The sequence below is a fragment of the Dromiciops gliroides genome, chromosome 2 (assembly GCF_019393635.1).
Source record: "Dromiciops gliroides isolate mDroGli1 chromosome 2, mDroGli1.pri, whole genome shotgun sequence".
In the NCBI taxonomy this organism is placed as follows: Eukaryota; Metazoa; Chordata; class Mammalia; order Microbiotheria; family Microbiotheriidae; genus Dromiciops; species Dromiciops gliroides.
The window spans coordinates 181759569-181777796 of NC_057862.1; positions in this window are offsets into that span (position 1 = coordinate 181759569).

An 18228-nucleotide genomic window follows, 5' to 3' on the forward strand; every position below is an offset into this window, starting at 1 on the left:
TCCTTTTATATTCACTGGGAAAAACTTATACAAAATGCAGTGATCTTTTCACATTGCACCTGAATAAAGATTTCTTTCTTTCTGGTTTCAACCTCCTATTGTTCAGTAGATTGTAAACTCCTTCAGGGCAAGGATGTTTGTTCTATGTGTCCCCTGTAGGGCCTAATACCTAATTGACATTTAATAGATATTTTCAAGTCATTGAACTTCCCTGTCACCTAGTAGCTTATTATGGTCAGGTTCTTTTTTGTTGTAGTTTGCTCATTTTTCCAGCCTTTTTTCCACTTTGGATTTTATGTTAGAGTTGGGCTTTCCTCACCTCTGAGAGAGGGTAACTGGCCTGAGCTTCAAGCTTTTATGTCCTAATGTTCTCATGGCTAGGTCTAGGGGCCTATAAGTTTTCTAATACTTCCAAAGTGGTATGATCCAGGGTTTGGTCTGGGCATTGTCTTCCTGGTCTATGCTCTAGCTCTATCATGGTAGGTCCTTTGTTCCCGTGTAACTGGAACTGCTACTCTCCACCCTGAAACTGCAACTGTTAACTGAGTACTAGGCAGTGAAGCTGCCAAATGGTACCCAGGCCTGTGTGCACTGCTAGTCTGCCTGGAATCTCTTTCTGATGTGATGTTCATTCTCCTTATTGACCCTGGGCATTAGTTGCTATGTTGCCACCTCCCAGGTCCCATAGGTGTTGCCACTCCTGCCTTGCTGTGCTCTAGGCTAGCCCCTGCCCCAGTGTTTACAAACCTTTGTTCCTGTTCTCCTAAGTTACACTGACCTGGAAAAAAAAATAACTCAGTATTACTTTTTGTTGGTTATCCTCCTCTGAATTCAGTTTGACATGCTTTTAAAAGTTATTTAGAGCAAAGCTTCTTACACTGTGGGTTGCCACTCCATATGGGATCATGAAACTGAATGTGGGGGTCATGAAAAATTTGGCAACAATAAAAGGTTATATATAGCTATTTTATATGTCTATATACCTAGGGTTTCATAAAAATTTCTCTGGCAAAAAGAGGTTGTGAGTTGAAAGTTTAAGAAGCTCTGATTTAGAGGGATAGGCTAGGAGAGCTCAGTAAAGTTGTTCATTCAGCCTTCTTGGTTCTGCCTCCTCCATCAATAGGTCTTCAATCAAATGTTTGAAGAATGAGCAGAGTAATGAAAATTTACTAAATTGTTCATAGCATTTGATCTAGAGATTTTGCTAGTGGGACTGAATCTTGAGGTTATTGACAGTAAAAAAAAAAAGATCCACATGTACAAAAATGTTTATAATAGCATTTAGACTAGATGGCTTCTAAAGTCTCTTCTAGTTCTAAACCAGGGACTCCATATGTGATAACAAAAAGCCAGAGACAAAAGATGTGCCCAATAAACAAGCAGATAACAGAATGAATTCTGTTTTACCAATGTAATAGAGTATTATTACCACCCCAAAAGGACAAAGATGAAGGACTCAATGAAATAGTAAAAAAAAAAAAAAAAGTTTCAAAAGAGTAACATAATAATGATCATGTAAATAAAACCAATATGGAGAGACAACAAAATTTGGGTCAAATACAATGGTCAATAATAATTGTCTCATGAAACTCCAAGCTTCCTTTAGGGATCTCTCAAAGGCTATCTCCTTCAAGAATCATTTCCTGAGTCTCCCAGTTCTTAGTGCTGTACTCACCCTACCCCAGTCTCCCAGCTGATTTTCATGTATTTATTTTGTGTAAATCTTGTATTTACTTGTCTATGAACATATTGTATCCCTAAGGCAGAATGTAAGTTCTTTGAAAGAAGAAACTTTTATTTTTGTATTTATATCTCTAGTGCTTGATACATAATAAATGCTTATTGATCGACTGGTCAATGTTCATATCATAGTTTCGGGGGTTTTTTTATTGTTTTTTTTTTGGTGAGGCAATTGGTGTTAAGTGACTTGTCCAGGGTCACACAGCTAGTAAGTGTTATGTGTCTGAGGCCGGATTTGAACTCAGGTCCTCTTGACTCCAGGGCCGGTGCTCTATTCACTGCGCCACCTAGCTGCCCTAATGTTCATATCATAGTGCCAAAATCAAGAACTCATCCCTTCTTATTAGCAATGCACAATCTCTGCAAAGAAGGGATATGAGGATACATCTCTCTCAACCTTCTTTGTAGATATGGGGGTTAGTGAGTATGGAATATTGCCTATAACATTAAACTTTTTTTCAATATTTTGGTTAGTTTTGTTGAAATTTACTAAAAACAAAACCAAACAAAAATAAAACAACCACTCCATAATCTGTGTTGTGGGGAATGTACTTTGTATGGGCATTTTTTGGATGTTTTGTTTATTGTGTCTATTGTGTCAAAAACAAAATGTGTTATATAAATATAGTTTTTTAAAAGAATGAGCAAAATTATTAATTTTCTTCTTGGGCTCTGTTTCTTACTCATTTTGCCTGAAGCCTTTGCTCAATAACATGACCACAACACCTCAGATTGGTCTGCTTACTACTGCTGCATTCCAGAAGCTTCTCATTTTTGAAGTGGTTGAGGCTGTTTCATGTGCAGGTCACCTAAGTGAACTATTTCCTGAAATAATGTACATGCAATTACAGTTGTTAGAAACCAGATGTCATGGTGAAACGTGTGTTATATATAGATTTGTAATGGGATGTGTAATCATAGAAGCAAGATGAAAAGAGAATTAGAATCTTAAGTTCTATCAGGGCATTTATAACTAAGTGCTCCAATTATATCCATGGCCATGTCGTTCACATGTTCTCATAATAGCTGAAGCATAAGATGGTAGGAAGGCAATCCAATCATGTTTAAAGTTTTAAGAGATATTTGTTCTTGCTATGAGTGCCTCCCAACTTCAACAGTAAATAAAATATAATGCAATAGCTACTGGTGTTTCCACTGCTCCCCCTGCCGTCCATTAGGAGAAAAGCAGCATTCACAGCCTGGCTTACTGATTAAGAGAGAATCTTAATTTTTTTTTCACTTGCCTTTTGCAATGAACAGGCCATTTAGAAGAATCCACAGGTTATGCATACCAATAAGTTGTTCAGCTTCCATGAATGCTGTCCTTAAATATGCCTGGGCCCAAATATTCCTAAGAGAGGCGAGCATACCTGTTTCTTTGGTAACAGAAAGAATCTGAAAGGCACTTGTTTCATTTTGGAAAAGCTATTGAGGACCACAGTCATTGTAGAATGAGATGTCTAAAATCTAGGGCTCCTATTTTTCTTCTTTACTCCTATCCCTACAGTACTGGAGGATTTACAAAGCATTTTTCTCATGAGGTGGAAAGCGCTAGTATTGTCTCCGTTTTAAAAATAAGGAAGCAGAGACCCAGACTGAATGTTGTATACAGAATCACATGGCTAATAAGAGTCTATCAAGCCTTGAGAGAATATGGCACAAGATGTAGGTTCAAATCATGGCTCTGTTACCTTCCTTTGCTATGCTCTTAGACAAATAACTGAATCTATCCAAGTCTCAATTACTTTTTTTTTTTTTTTGGTGAGGCAATTGGGGTTAAGTGACTTGCCCAGGGTCACACAGCTAGTAAGTTGTCAGGTGTCTGCTGTTGGATTTGAACTCAGGTCCTCCTGACTCCAGGGCCGGTGCTCTATCCACTGCGCCACCTAGCTGCCTCAATTACTTTCTTTATTAAAACAAGGAGGTTGGACCAGATAACCCTCTAAAGTCCCAATCAGCTCTAGCACTGTGATGCTATGAACCCTGTTCTCTTGACTCTGAAGTTCAAAGCTCTTCAAATTCAATAAGTATTAATTGTCTACTATGTTCAATGCACTGTGCTAGATGCTAAGTATAAAAAGATTTTTTTGGTCTTTTTTTTTTTTTAAAGAGGCAGTCAGGGTTAAGTACCTTGCCCAGGGTCACATAGGTAGTAAGTATGTCTGAGGTCAGATTTGAACTCAGGTCCTCCTGATTCCAGGGCTGGTGCTCTATTCACTATATCTTCTGGCTACCCCTGATATAGAGATTTTTTTTTTGTAAGAGTCCCTATTCTCAAGGGGCTTACTAAATATTTCTGCCTCTATTCTAAGAAATATCTCTCTAGAATAATAGTTTCCCTGTAATGGCATATTTGTTTCAGTGGAGTAGTAAACATACCTACATTTCCATTTAATATAAGTAGTTCTGAGTTATGTGCAAGACACTGTGCTAAGTGAGCTCTGGGTTCTAGTTCCAGTCCTACCATGAACCAAGTATGGGGCTTTGGATGAGTCACCTAACATCTCTGGGCCTCAAGATTGTCATTTGTAAAATAAGGATGTCAGACTATACCATCTCTAAGTATTCTTCTAGCTTTGACATACTATATTTACTTCCATAAGTGCTTTTACTTCATTGCTCTAAGACGATACTTACTGGTTTGGACCATTCTGAACTTAAAGGAGAGATCCTACTAGACCTGTCTAGTAAGCCTTTCTCTGTGTAGAGACCTTTCTTGTAGGGTTCAAATGCTGCCTTTGCCAAAAGGATTATATTTCTGTTACACCCTTCTCTGGCTAACTAGTGTAGAACCTCTCCGATTACCCCTCACTTTTAAGCCTATTTACTGGTTCATTTAAGGCCAACATGAACTCTAATCAGAGAATAGCTTTCATCTTTAGAGGCAAATAATCAGAAACAGAAAACTAAAAACAAACAAACAAACAAAAACCACCTTAGCTCATAAAAACTCAGGATTTAAGGTGTTTTAAAACAAGTCCTCTGGCATCTTGACAGGAGGGAGTTCCAGATGGCCGCATAATTCTTAAAGTAGGGATTGCATATTTCTAAATCCAGCACTTAGCACCACGACTGGCACGTAGGAGCTGCTTAATAAATGCGTTTTACTGTTTCTTTGTATCCTTGGAGCTTAATATAGTACCTGGTACATAGTATGTGCTTGATATATTTACTAACTGACAATTAATCTCAGTAATATCCTTTGTGGTCTTCTTGTCCTTTGGGAATTTTTTTCAGCATTGGTTGGTATTCTGCTTTCTTTGAAAGACAGGTATACCCTATATCAAAGAGACCCTTGGCATTTGGAGACTTGGAAACTAGTAATAACTCTGTTCCCTATCTCCTGTGTGACTACAACCAAATAATTTCATCAGGGGAGTGGTATTTTCTACCCATCACCTGGAAATTCTATGAGGATTTAAGGAGGAACATGTTCTAAGTTGTCCTATGTATACTCACACACAAAAATTACTAAAGAGGAAGGAAAGCCCTTTAAAAGCACCTGCCTCCATAACAGAGCTGGGGAATTGTGGAAGTATGGTGACAAGAATTTACCAAAATAAGTATTCTTTGTAGTCCAGGTAAGTGTCTAGCCTCAAACTAAGAGCAACTCCTTTGTGTATATTCCTGTGGGAAAGAGGGAACAGGTCTCTACAAATGCCTAGGAGTCAGACGTGTGGGTGGCAGGGAACAGAGGAAAATTTTCCATTCCTCTCTAATCTATGTTCATGGGAAAGGGTTCATTCTTTCATCCAAGAACTCCTGTAACCATTATACCTCTAAACATAACTGTCCTTTTCATTATGACCCCCAATTATGAGATAGACCTTTTAGGTTTGTGGTGGTGGTGATGGGGGTCTCCAATGACCCTGCTGACCCTGGTACCCATGAAATATTTCAAGATATAGCTTGAGGAAGTCCTCTAATATGGTGGCTACTTGCTTTAAGGAAGATTTGTGGAACAAAAGGGGTAAGATGGGTAGCTGTCTGTACCTACATGGGGAGGATCTTTCTGAATCAAATCATATATTCTGAAGTATATACCTTTTCCCACTTGAGATAAAGAAAAGTAGTGATGATAGGTATCAGACTAGAAATTAAAGGACCTTTCATATTGAACTCTCCTGGTTGAGCAGAAGCACAAAAACTTTCTTGGAAGCTTTATCTGGTTTAATCCTATTACCAGGGAACTAAATAAAACTGATCTACTTGAATTCTAGTGTCAGAGAAACTATGGAAATGATATACTAACTACTGTATAAGAAATGCAGTACTATGATTCATGTGAAAAAGGATGGGTGGTGTGAAATAGTGGAAAAAGAAATGGACCTTGAGTCAAAAGTCCTAGAATTGAGACAAGCCACTTCAGTTTCCTTATTTGTACAGTAGTAGAGACAATATTTGCATTACATTAACTCATAGGGTTGTTGTAAGGAAAACTGTAAAATCACAGACAAATTGCCAAACAGATCTTACCATGTCACTACTTAGCTCAAAAAACCCTAGTGGCTCCCTATTACCTATAGGACCAAATATAAGTTCCTTTGTTTGACATTTAAAACTCTTCACAACCTAGCTTCCAAACTACTTGTATAAGCTTTTATTATAAATTACTTCTTTTCATGTACCCTCTGATCCAGTCAATCTGGTCTTCTTGCTATTCCTCACACACAACACTCCATCTCCCTTTCCTTTCCTTTGCACAAACTATCGATCCCCTGTGCCTTGGAATGTACCCATGTCTAACTTCTGCCTCTTTGAATTCCTACTTCTCTTCCTTTAAAGCTCAGTTCAAATTCCTGATTCCCTTAGCTTGCTAGGCCATCCTACTAAATCATCTTGCACATATTTTATATATACTTATATATGCAAATATTTCCCCTTCCCTCCCCTCCCCTCTTTTGAATATACATGACTTTAAAGCGAAGGACTGTTTCATTTTTTGTCTTTGTGTCTTTAGCTCCTGATTGAATGATTTCTCATAACTCTTAAGAAGTCAGTTACAGGTGAGTTGCTGATCTTCAGTGGAGGAAATTTCTATACTCCTCTAGGGAGTTCTCCCACATGGGTCAAATCACGATTCTAGACTTTCACTTTCAAAACAAAAACATAAACAAGAAAATAACCCTACATAGTATTATAGAATATTGGAATTGGAAGCAATCTTAAAGGTCATTAAGTCTAACCCATACTTGAAGCATAAATCCCCTTTTTACAATATGCCCAGCAAGGATCATCCAGACTATGTTTAAAGACCTCCATGGATGGGAAATTCATTACCTACTAAGGGAGCCCATTCCATTACTCCACAGCTCTAATTATTAAAAAGCTTTTCCACATGTAAATTTGAGCTAATAGTGAGAAATAACTTTTGAGTTTTGAATGGAGAATGAGCACTTTAGTCATACCCGATACTCCAATGGATCAGTGATCTCATCTATTTGGATGATCCCTCTAATTATGCAAGTTAGAACCCATCCATGTTTGCTGAGTCTGTGCAACTCTTATAGAGGTTGCCAGGGACCTTTCTCAATTTTTCTTGACATTGAAAGGATACCAGTTAAAAACATGGGCTTTACCATGTGGTCCCTTCCTTCTATTATATGACCAACTATCTTTTTTTTTTTCATTTCTTTGACAACATCCTTTTTTTCTAGTTCTTTATAGTTACTGATTTATAATATATTAGCACTTATTCATATCCATCATGTGTTGCTTCATTGCCCTCTGACACCCATTTTTAATTCTTTGGAGATTAGTGTCACAAGTCTCTTAGGCATATCACAACACTGGTAGAATATTGGTATGAAAAAGATGAATCTTTATTTCAGGGAGACCTTCAGTTTTAACTTGTCCATTTGTAGTATATATCCTTTTATGGTTAATCTATTGATCACTTGTTTTTTCCTGTGTTAGGCCAAACTTTCAAATGGATATTATCTTCTTCAGTGGGCTTTGCAATATTCTGGTACTTGATGCAATCAACACAATGTCAGGCTCAAAAAGGAACATCTAAAGCCTAGCTTCTTTTTTTTAATTTTAATTTTAATTTTTGTTTTTGTTTTTGTTTTTTTGGTGAGGCAGTTGGGGTTAAGTGACTTGCCCAGGGTCACACAGCTAGTAATTGTTAAGTGTCTGAGGCCAGATTTGAACTCAGGTCCTCCTGAATCCAGGGCCGGTGCTCTAACCACTGCACCACCTAGCTGCCCCCCTAAAGCCTAGCTTCTTAAACACAATCCATATGGGGTTGTGTAACTGAATGTGGGGGGTCGTGAAAAATTTGGCAACAGTAAATGTTATGTATACCTATTCTATATGCTTATATACCCGAGGTTGTGTAAAAATTTCTCAGGTGAAAGAGGATCATGCGTAGAAAAAGTTTAAGAAGCCCTGGACTAGAGGATGATGCCATCTATAGGAAATCTCTCATGAATTAATGAAAAAAGCATTTATTAAGTGCTTTCTATGTGTCAGGCACTGCGCTAAGCACTGGGGATATAAATTTTTAAAAAGCAAGACAATTCCTGCCCTAAAGAAACTTACATTTTAATATAGGAAGACAACACATATAGCATATATAGGAGTAGTGGCTAGGGAGGAGTCTGGGGAGGAGTCTTGGAAGTCATAGAGATGGGGAGTGGAAACAAAGAGCAACTCATTGGCATATCCTTTCCCATAATGGTTGTGTTGATTTGTTTACCATAACTAGAGGTGAAAAGCCAAGGCTAAGGGAATAGGGAACAGGGAACATAGGTGTGTATTCGTGCACAGTGGCATGGCATGAAAATGGTCAGAGAACAGCATGCCAGGTTTGGGTCAGACTAGAGAATGCTCACAGATCAAAAGAGCATGAGAAGCTCAGGACCTGCAATCTATACCAGAGTCAGCCAGGATCTGAGCCTAGTGAGGAATATAACCCCAAGGACCAACCTGTGAGACTCAGCCTAGCAGTAGATCACCAGCAGCCAAGAAGTCATGTCCTACATCAAGAGAGTAACTCATCCAGAAGCTCTTCAGCATTCTAAAGTGAACTTGTTGGGGCAAATGCTTTGTTGCAGTCTCTTTAAATCTGAACCCACTATCCACAAGGACCAAATAGGTAGAGGAGAGAGTGTACCCCAAGTTCAGCATGTATATATATGTGGATATATTTCTCTCAGTAAATATTCCTTTGTAAAAAGCTAATTAATATGAATTGGTTAAATGATATTGGAGCATTAATTACTGGGTTAGTCAGTTATATAGGGGAGGTACTAACTGTAACTGGCAATTGCTACTGGAGAGAACACAACAGAATAGATGGCAATAGAAAGACAGTTCAACTCCAAGGGGTTACCCTATAGGCTCCTGAGGGAGATATAGCTAGCTGCCATCTTGGGGAACCAACCTCCTAGAGTACAAGTAGGCTGGAAAAGTAATTCTGGAATCTACAAGTGCTACACATTCAAAGAGATGAGTTATTGAGAAGTTTTCATGATTGTAAAGAGCTGAGATTAGAATCCAGTTATCCTACCACCTATCCCAGAGCTTGTTCTGTTAAATTATTCTGTTTTCATTTTTTTTTTCATTTGTTCAATCCTAATTCTTAGGCAATTATTTTCATCAGAGAGCTTTTCCATTTGGCTTTTCAAGCTGTTGACTTTTTTCTCATGTCTTTCCTGCATCACCCTCATTTCTCTTTCTATTTTTTTCCTCTACCTCTCTAACTTTATCTTCAAAGTCCTTTTTGAGCACCTCTATGGCCTGAGACCAATTCATATTTTTCTTGGAAGCTTTAGATATAGGGGCCCTGATGTTGACATCTTCCTCTGAGGGTGCCCCTCAGTCTTCCTTGTTACTGAAGAAACTTTCTATAGTCTTCACCTTTCTCTGTCTGCTCATCTTGCCTTTCTTTTACTTGACTTTTAGATCCTTAAAGTGGGGCACTGTTTCCAGGCTGCAGTATCCCAAGCTTAAGAAGTCCCAGGTGGTATGATTTAAGGAGAATCAGGTTCATCACTCGCTAGCCCTGTTCCCTGGTCCTTAGAGGACCCCAGACCAACTTGCTAATCAACCAGCTTTGTGTGTTGTGGTTGTTAGCTCCTACAAGCCTGTGCCCCTCCCCCACCTGGGCCACTACTACTCGAGCCTACCTCCTGGTTCTCAGCAGGGGTGTAAAATCTAAGTTCTGCCTTAGCACCAGCATAGACCCCTGTAATCTCCCCGCTACCCAGGGCTCAGCCCACTCACCAGACTGTGAGCTTAGTTCTAGACGACACTGGTGCTTCAGCTGATTCAGAGGCTCTGGGGGTCTCCTTCTCTGGTGTGGCCTTCCTGAGACTGGATCTGTATCAGGGTGACTGTGGGGTTGGGCTCAACTCCTGCATTAGCACAGCAGCTCCCTCCTTCTGACCTTCCAAGCCGTTCTTGGTTAGAAGATGATTTCAGCACATTCTTCTGTGAATTTTGCTGCTCCAGGCATTTTCCTATGGCATTATTTGGATGTTTTTTGGAGCGATTGTGTCATGAGTTCGAGAGCTCACTGTCTTTCCTCCGGAAGTAGAGCTATTTCTTTTTTTTTTTTTTTAGTGAGGCAATTGGGGTTAAGTGACTTGCCTAGGGTCACACAGCTAGTAAGTGTTAAGTGTCTGAGGCCGGATTTGAACTCAGGTACTCCTGATTCCAGGGCCGGAGCTCTATCCACTGTGCCATCTAGCTGCCCCTAGAGCTATTTCTTTTAACTAAGTCCTCTGTTTTCATTATTAATTGATTATATAAGGAGTCAGGAAGATCTGGATTCAAGTGCTGGCTCTGACACACTGCTTATGTGACTCTGCTTTTTTGGTTTTGTTTTTGCTTTATTGGCAGGCAATGAGGGTTAAGTGACTTGCCCAGGGTCACACAGCTAGTAAGTGTCTGAGGCCGGATTTGAACTCAGGTCCTCCTGAATCCAGGGCCGGTGCTTTATCCACTGTGCCACCTAGCTGCCCCTGCTTATGTGACTCTGAACAAATCACATAAACTCTCAATGCCCTGAGACAACTCTCTAAGAAGAAAAATTGCACAGCAAATGTTGGTCTCCATTAATAGAGGAAGTTTCCTCATGGGGAGTTCTAAATTCCAATAAAAATAAGTTAGGTCCAAAACAAAACAAAACAAGGTTCTCACTTATTCCAAGAGCCATCAAATCTCAGAGTTCAAAGGGATTTTAGGAGTCATCTACCTCAATCTCCCTTTACAATATCACTAAAAAGTGCTTATGCAGCTTTTTCTTGATGACTCCCAGTGGATACCAGCTCACTACCTCCAGAGGCTGTCAATTCTACACTGATCACATGTTCCTTCTCTTAGTCTTCTTTTCTTTAGGTTAAATTTCCCTAGTTCCTTCAATGACATTCTTTTAGAGTCCCTCTACCATTTTGGATTCACATCTCTTGTCATATTCCAATTTGTTAGTCTTTCCTAAAATAAGGCACCTAGAATTGTTCACAATAATCTAGGTACAGACACGGTATAGCAAGAATATGTCCTTCTTTGTTCTGAATACTATTAATGTATTCAGTCTAGATTTTCATTAGTTTTTTTTTGTCTGCCATGTCATACTGTAGACTTGTATTGAGCCTGCAGTCCACTAATCCAGAGCCCTTATTATAGGATCCTTGGGTATTATATATATTTATCCTTATTATAGGATCATTGGATTTATAATTAAAAGAAACTTCAGAGATCAAGTCCAACCCTCTATGTGTGCTGTCTTGAGGCCTTGAAATTTAAATCTCATTCTCTGATATTATCATTTTAACATTTTTAAAAACTTCTACTCTGTTAGTTCTGGGCCAGGCCTGAGTCAGGCCAGTTTAGTGATTCAGGCTTGGGATTGGAATACAATGAGACCATTTAACAACAGAAAATTACTTAACAATAATAGCATAGAAAAATATTCAGTAAGAATACAGTTTTGAGTCAGTTGTGGGAAACTCTCCTGACTTATATTTGCTACAGTGCTGTGCCCAATCAGCAGGATGTGTCAAGGCTGATCAGCTCATGATTGCTTTTACACAATCAGAAAGTTAATCAATTAAGTTTTGAATATGGTTACATTGACTCTAAGGGGAAAACTAGCCTAGTCTGCATGGAATAAATGCTGCTTTTTCCATTCTAAGGAAGTCATTCCATTCCATTCAATTAAATAGACATTTATTTTTTATTTATTTATTTTTTTTTAGTGAGGCAATTGGGCTTAAGTGACTTGCCCAAGGTCACACAGCTAGTAAGTGTCAAGTGTCTGAGGCCGGATTTGAACTCAGGTACTCCTGACTCCAGGGCCGGTGCTCTATTCACTGTGCCACCTAGCTGCCCCCTATTTTTTAAATTTTTAATAAATATTTTTATTTAAAGTTTTGAGTTCCAAATTTCCCTCTCCCTCTCCTGTCCCCCCACCCCAGGCAGTAAGCAAAGAGATATAGATTATACATGTGCAATTATGTAAAGCATTAAATAGACATTTATTAAACATTCACTGGGTACTGTGCTAGGATGTGGGGAAGATAGAAAGCTTAAAGACAATTCCTTTTTTTTCCCTTTTTTTTTTTCGTGCAGGGCAAGTGACTTGCCCAGGGTCACATAGCTAGTAAGTATCAAGTGTCTGAGGTCGGATTTGAACTCAGATCCTCCTGAAGGAAAATTCCTTCTTGGAGTCTTCATAAAACTTAGTCTTCTCTTTTCTGCCTCATTGCTGCTCCTGATGCTACCTCCTATAAATAAACATGCCACAGTCCTCTTTAACTCTCTAATGAACATATTTTTCTTGCTATCAATTATTTGTAACATCTTTTGTGCAGTAGCTGCTCCTCTTAACAGACATACACTTTGTACCTATCTTAGGCACTTAGGTTTATGTAACCCTTAAGGTTTCACTTGGCCTCTTCACATCTCCATTGGCTGGTTGGATCCCCACAGGTGAGGTGATTTACAACCCCCAGGGCTCTAAGGGGTAACCTATCTGTGGCTGTTGTCCTAAATGCTTGCTCATGAGGTCTCAGTGGTTGTACTGCCCATTAATAGTCAACTAGTAGGCAGCTAATCAGTGAAGTGGATAGAGTACTGAGCCTGGGTCAGGAAGACCTGAGTTCAAAGCCAGCCTTCAATGCTTACTAGCTTTTTGACCCTGTTCAAGTCACTTAACTTTTGTTTGGCTCTGTTTCCTCAACCATAAAAGAGGGATAATAACAGTACCTACCTCATGGGGTTGTTGTGAGGATCAAATGAGATATTTGTAAAGCACTAATTACAATGCCTGGCACATATAAATGCTTATTCCTTTCTCTTCCCCTCCCTGGTAGACCCATTTATCTTTAGCAAAGGCATTTATTTAAATGTCGTAACAAAAACCGCAGTTACACAGAATTTTCCCCAATACTGGGGATCACATACACTGTACCACAAAACACTCAGAATCCCCTGGTAGTCTAGTCTCCCCAAAATACACCCAGAGTAGGCACAGCGGGTGTAGGGCACACACATGGCCAAAGCCACTCCTAATCCCTGAACTGCCAGATTCAGCTGTTCTTTCTCTGTCTCCAGAAGGTCCTTATAAAACTCACCCTTCTGGGTTTTCCCCTCTGGAAGTGTGATATCTCTGCTGGATGGGCTTTCTTTGCTGCTGAGCTGAGTCAAGTCTCAGTGCTTCTGCTGCCTTCTCATGAGGTTCCCCTGATGTTGGATGGGGCAGGGCTGGTTGCTCTGCTTCTGGGCAGCAGCTGCTATTGAAGCCTGGGAAGCTGTTCTGCCACTAGGCAGCTGCTCTCGTGCTAGGCCAGGTGGGCTGGACCCTTCTAGGGGTGCAGCATCTCTGCTGAACTGTAAGATCTATTAGTCTTTTGGCCTCAGTTCAATGGGCAGCTGTCATCTCCTTCCACTTTTAGCCACTGTCTGGGCTGTGTGGTACAGCTTCTGAGTTCTTTATAGCTATAATACTACAAAGGTCTTCCCACTAGGGAAATGACCTCCAGCTTAGGATCTGTAGAATATTAGAGCTCTGAGGCTGCCACTTCCACACAAATGGGAAGTTTCCCTCTTCTAGGGACCAGTTCTCCCTGGTTCTCCAACCACTTCCCTCCTTGTAGCCTTAGGTGATTAGTTTTAGTTTGGTCATATTCACCTCCTAACCAACTTGGGATATCTTATGTACATGAGTGGCTAGGGGCAAAGTTGGGAGTGCAGTCTGTGGCCTTCTGGTATATTCACTACCATGCTGATCTTTTCAGATTTAGATGAAGTAGTCAAGCCTTCCCACCCTTTCCAGGATAGGGAATGTTTATTTTGTGTTCAAAGCTTTCTCCTATTGCCTTTTTTGGGGGGGGGGGGAGGGCACGGGGCAATGAGGGTTAAGTGACTTGCCCAGGGTCACACAGCTATTAAGTGTCAAGTGTCTGAGGCCCAATTTGAACTCAGGTCCTCCTGAATCCAGGGCTGGTGCTTTATCCACTGTGCCACCTAGCTGCGCCCCCGCTATTGCCTTTTAATGTCTGTCTTCTAGCCTCTGCAAACCTTCAGCTTTTACTGAAGTCTCAGTGTGGCCCCCCACCCTTACATTTATGTTTTATTAGTTATTTGTAATACCTACTAGAATATAAGCTCTTGATGGAAGGAACTGCCTTACTTTGTCTTCCTCAGAACCCAGTAAGTATATAGTCTGTGGAATCATGAATCATTTGTATTAGGAAGGATCTTAGAGATCATCTGAAGCTCAGAGAGGTTATAGGTCTTTCTGTAAATCACACGGCTCGTTGATGACAGAGCTGTGACAGAGGAGGCAGTGTTGACTGCTCATTGGATGAAAGATCCTATGCCACACTAAATAGCCATAAAGAAAACATGACAAAGCTTCAAACTAGAGGAAGAGGTGATGAGGCATAATGAAAAGAATGGACTTAAAGCCAAGAAGACCTGGGTTTGACCACCACTTCTGACATATCCTAGCTATGTGACTGTGTGTGAATCATTTAACCTCTGAGTCTGTTTTCTCATGTTTAAAATGGGGGTAATGTGCATAGTACTTACTTAAAAGAGCCGTTGTGAGATAAATGGAATTATTTCTTTGATCTCCATCTTCACCCACAAGTACATAAGCAGTTAGGTGGCACAATGTGGAGTGCTGGATCTGGAGTCAGAAAGATCTGAGTTTGAATCCTGCCTTAGACTCTTATTAGCTACTTAACCCTGGGCGAGTCCCTTGACTTCTCTCTGCCTCAATTTCCTCATTTGTAAAATGGGCATACTAATAGTACCTACCTTCTAGAGTTGTTGTGAGGATCAAATGAGATAGCATATTATGTTTTTTGTTTGTTTTTTTGTTTTGGTGGGGCGATGAGGGTTAAGTGACCTGCCCAGGATCACACAGCTAGTAAGTGTCAAGTGTCTGAGGCCAGATTTGAACTCAGATCCTCCTGAATCCAGGGCCTGTGCTTTATCCACTACGCCACCTAGCTGCCCTCACATATTATGTTTTATAAACCTTAAAGATGTGACATACAGTGCACATGCAAAACCAATTTACTATTTCTTATGTTAACTAGTGCAATGTAATCACTAATTTGATTTATACTTCTCAGTGCCAGCAATCAAACTTTATTAATCAAATGCATGCAAACAACAGTTCATATTTTCTATTAAGCAATACAAATATTAAGCCTACCAGGAACAAACTGTCAATCTGATTTTCCTAGAGTTAATCAGTAAGCATGTCTTATACTGGTACTCTATGAGACAAGGTTTCCTGTCCTCCCAGCCAGATGTTGGGTTGCTTCCTTCTGAGGTGATTGCCTGGAAAGTCAGCAAATCTGGTGATTGATCAGCATTGTGGTCAAGGGAATACTAACAGGGTTGATGATTATCAGCATGTCTGAGTAGGGTGAAGGTAGGAGTGTTTAAGGGGAGGGGAATGCAAGGAGTTCCCTTGGTGGAGACCCAAGGACAAACTGGAGGCTGGGGCTCTCGAATGAGTTTCTTACAATTCTAGCTATTTTGATTGGTAAGCCAATGACCGAATTTGTTTATCAATTAGTTTGATTGATTCTTGATGACATAAATTAATGTCAATTATTTACCCAATTTGTCCATTGGTGGTCTGTTATCTGGGGGTCTCATATGTTTACTATTGGTTTATGAATACAAACATATTGTTTAGCAACCTATACCACACACTTATCTTAATATTGAAAAACAACTAAAAGTATTGAAAAACAAGTTATGAAAATCAAAGATGGATGGTGGCCAAAAAGATGGAATAATTTATTGCCAAGGCAACAAGCATTCTCACTACAAAAGGGGTATATAAATGCTAGCTGCAATTATATAATGCTATCAGAGTGCTTTACTCACAATGACTCTGTGAAGCGGAGATTGCAAGTAGTAGTATCCCCATTCTATAGATGAGGAGGCTGAAACTCACAGAAGTTGTGACTTACCCAACATCACATAACCAGTTTGTTTCAGAGCTAGAATTTAAACTTAGGTTTCTCCTAACCTCCTAACCAGAGTAATTGGGTGGTGAAAGTGAATAGAGTAGTGGACTTGGAATTCGGAAGACTCATCTTCCTGAGTTCAAATCTGGCCTAAGATACTAGCTGTGCAACCCTAAGCAAGTCACTTAACCCTGTTTGCCTCAGTTCTTAATTTGTAAAATGGGTTGGAGAAGGAAATGGCAAACCACTCTGATATATTTGCCAAAAAAAAAGACTCAACAATTCTCCTAATCTTAAATCTAATTTTCTTTCCATAAAACCTTTGTATTCCCATCCTCCTTTCCAAACTCTACTCTCTCCAAATATAATCTTAGCAGTAAATCTTTGCCCTTCAATTCTCTCACTGTTCCTCAACGTATATAATATGGCCCCCTATTGCCCAGGATCAGAGGTCTGTATGAAGACCAGCATTCTCATTAAACTGTATATTTAGTACTTATAGAATTTTAAACAATCCATATCTTGCTTGCCTTGCACAGGTAATCTGAGTTATCTATGGAGTTTAATTTATGCTCCTGGTCATTTGCCAAATAGTCACTTCCTATATAACAAGTGAGGTAGGTATAGGAAAGGGAATTTCTGTTGTGTGACCCAGGAATATCTGGAGGATGAAGGAGACAAGTTTTTCCTTTGCCTTTGTCCTTCTTCAAAACTTCCTTTCATTGTTCTGAGGGAAAAGTGTTTGGATTTCATTAACTCCATGCTAGGATACAAATGACCTTTCCACTAGGACATATGCATTTTCTTTGATTTTTTTTTTGTTCTTACAACACCTGTATTTCACAATGTATCCCTCCTAATGCTCCCAGAAAGTTATCCCTTTTATAACAAAAAACAAAAAAGAAAAAAATAACAGTTCAGCAAAAGCCACCAAAGGGTCAGAAAATTCTGACATATGTAGTGTTCTACACCTCAAATTCCTCACTTTAGGTAAAGGAGTGGGGAGGTGGTAGGGAAATGTCTTTGGTCTAGTTGGTTTTTATAATTTCTCAATATAATTCAATGGGCACTTCCAATTTCAAACCGGAATACTGGTGACCTGAGTGACTCTAATGTGAGTTTATGTTCGTATTTGGGGCGGAGCAAATATAGGAAGAAGAGAACAAGGAATTAGTTATTGCCTTTTCCAGGGCCAACTCAATTTCTCTTATCCTTTCTTCCAGTTGAACTTCTCTGGGTCCTAATTTTCTCACTTCTAAAAGGAGGGAAGGAGTGTTAGATAACCTTCAAGCTTTCTTCCATATCTATTGATACGATCCTGTGATTCCAGGCGTTCTTTCCTGGTACCAGCTCCAACATCCCCTCAACAGATGAGAGACCAGCCTCAAGAAGAGGATTGTTCTTTTATCATAGGGATTCATAACCTGGAGTCCTTGTCTAGTCGGTCAATAATAATAGCATTCAAATAGCTAGGTGCTTTACAAATATATAATTTGATCCTCATAACTCTGGGAAAGAGGTGCTATTATTACCCCATTTTACAGTTGAGGAAACTGAGGCAAACAGGTTAAGCAACTCGCCTAGGGACAAAAGCTAGTCTGTACACACACCTAGCTGTCATCTGTGTACAAACCAAGCACGCCTCCCAGTCCCTCTCTCATGGCTAATCAACAGAGGGAAGGCACTAGCATTAAGGGAGACTTCTAGAAGATTTTAGCTGGGACATCAATTCAGCCAGGGAAGCTAGGAGGCAGGGATGAGAATGCGGGATGGGGGTGGGGTGGGGGGTAGGGGGTGGAGAGCGGGGTTGGTGGGAGGGGGTGGAATAAAAGGGGTGGGGAAAAAGGAAGCATTACAGGCGTTTGGAACAGCCTGTGAAAATGCCCAGAGTCGGGAGATGGCGCGTCTGGAGGGAAAAGGCAAGTGTCACTGTTCCGCTGAGAATCTGGAAAGGGGTAAGATTAATAAAAGAAGCTAGGAAAGATAGGCCTTGGACTTGCTTTTGTTTAAAAAGAAATTAAACATAATGAGAACCATTGTTCCA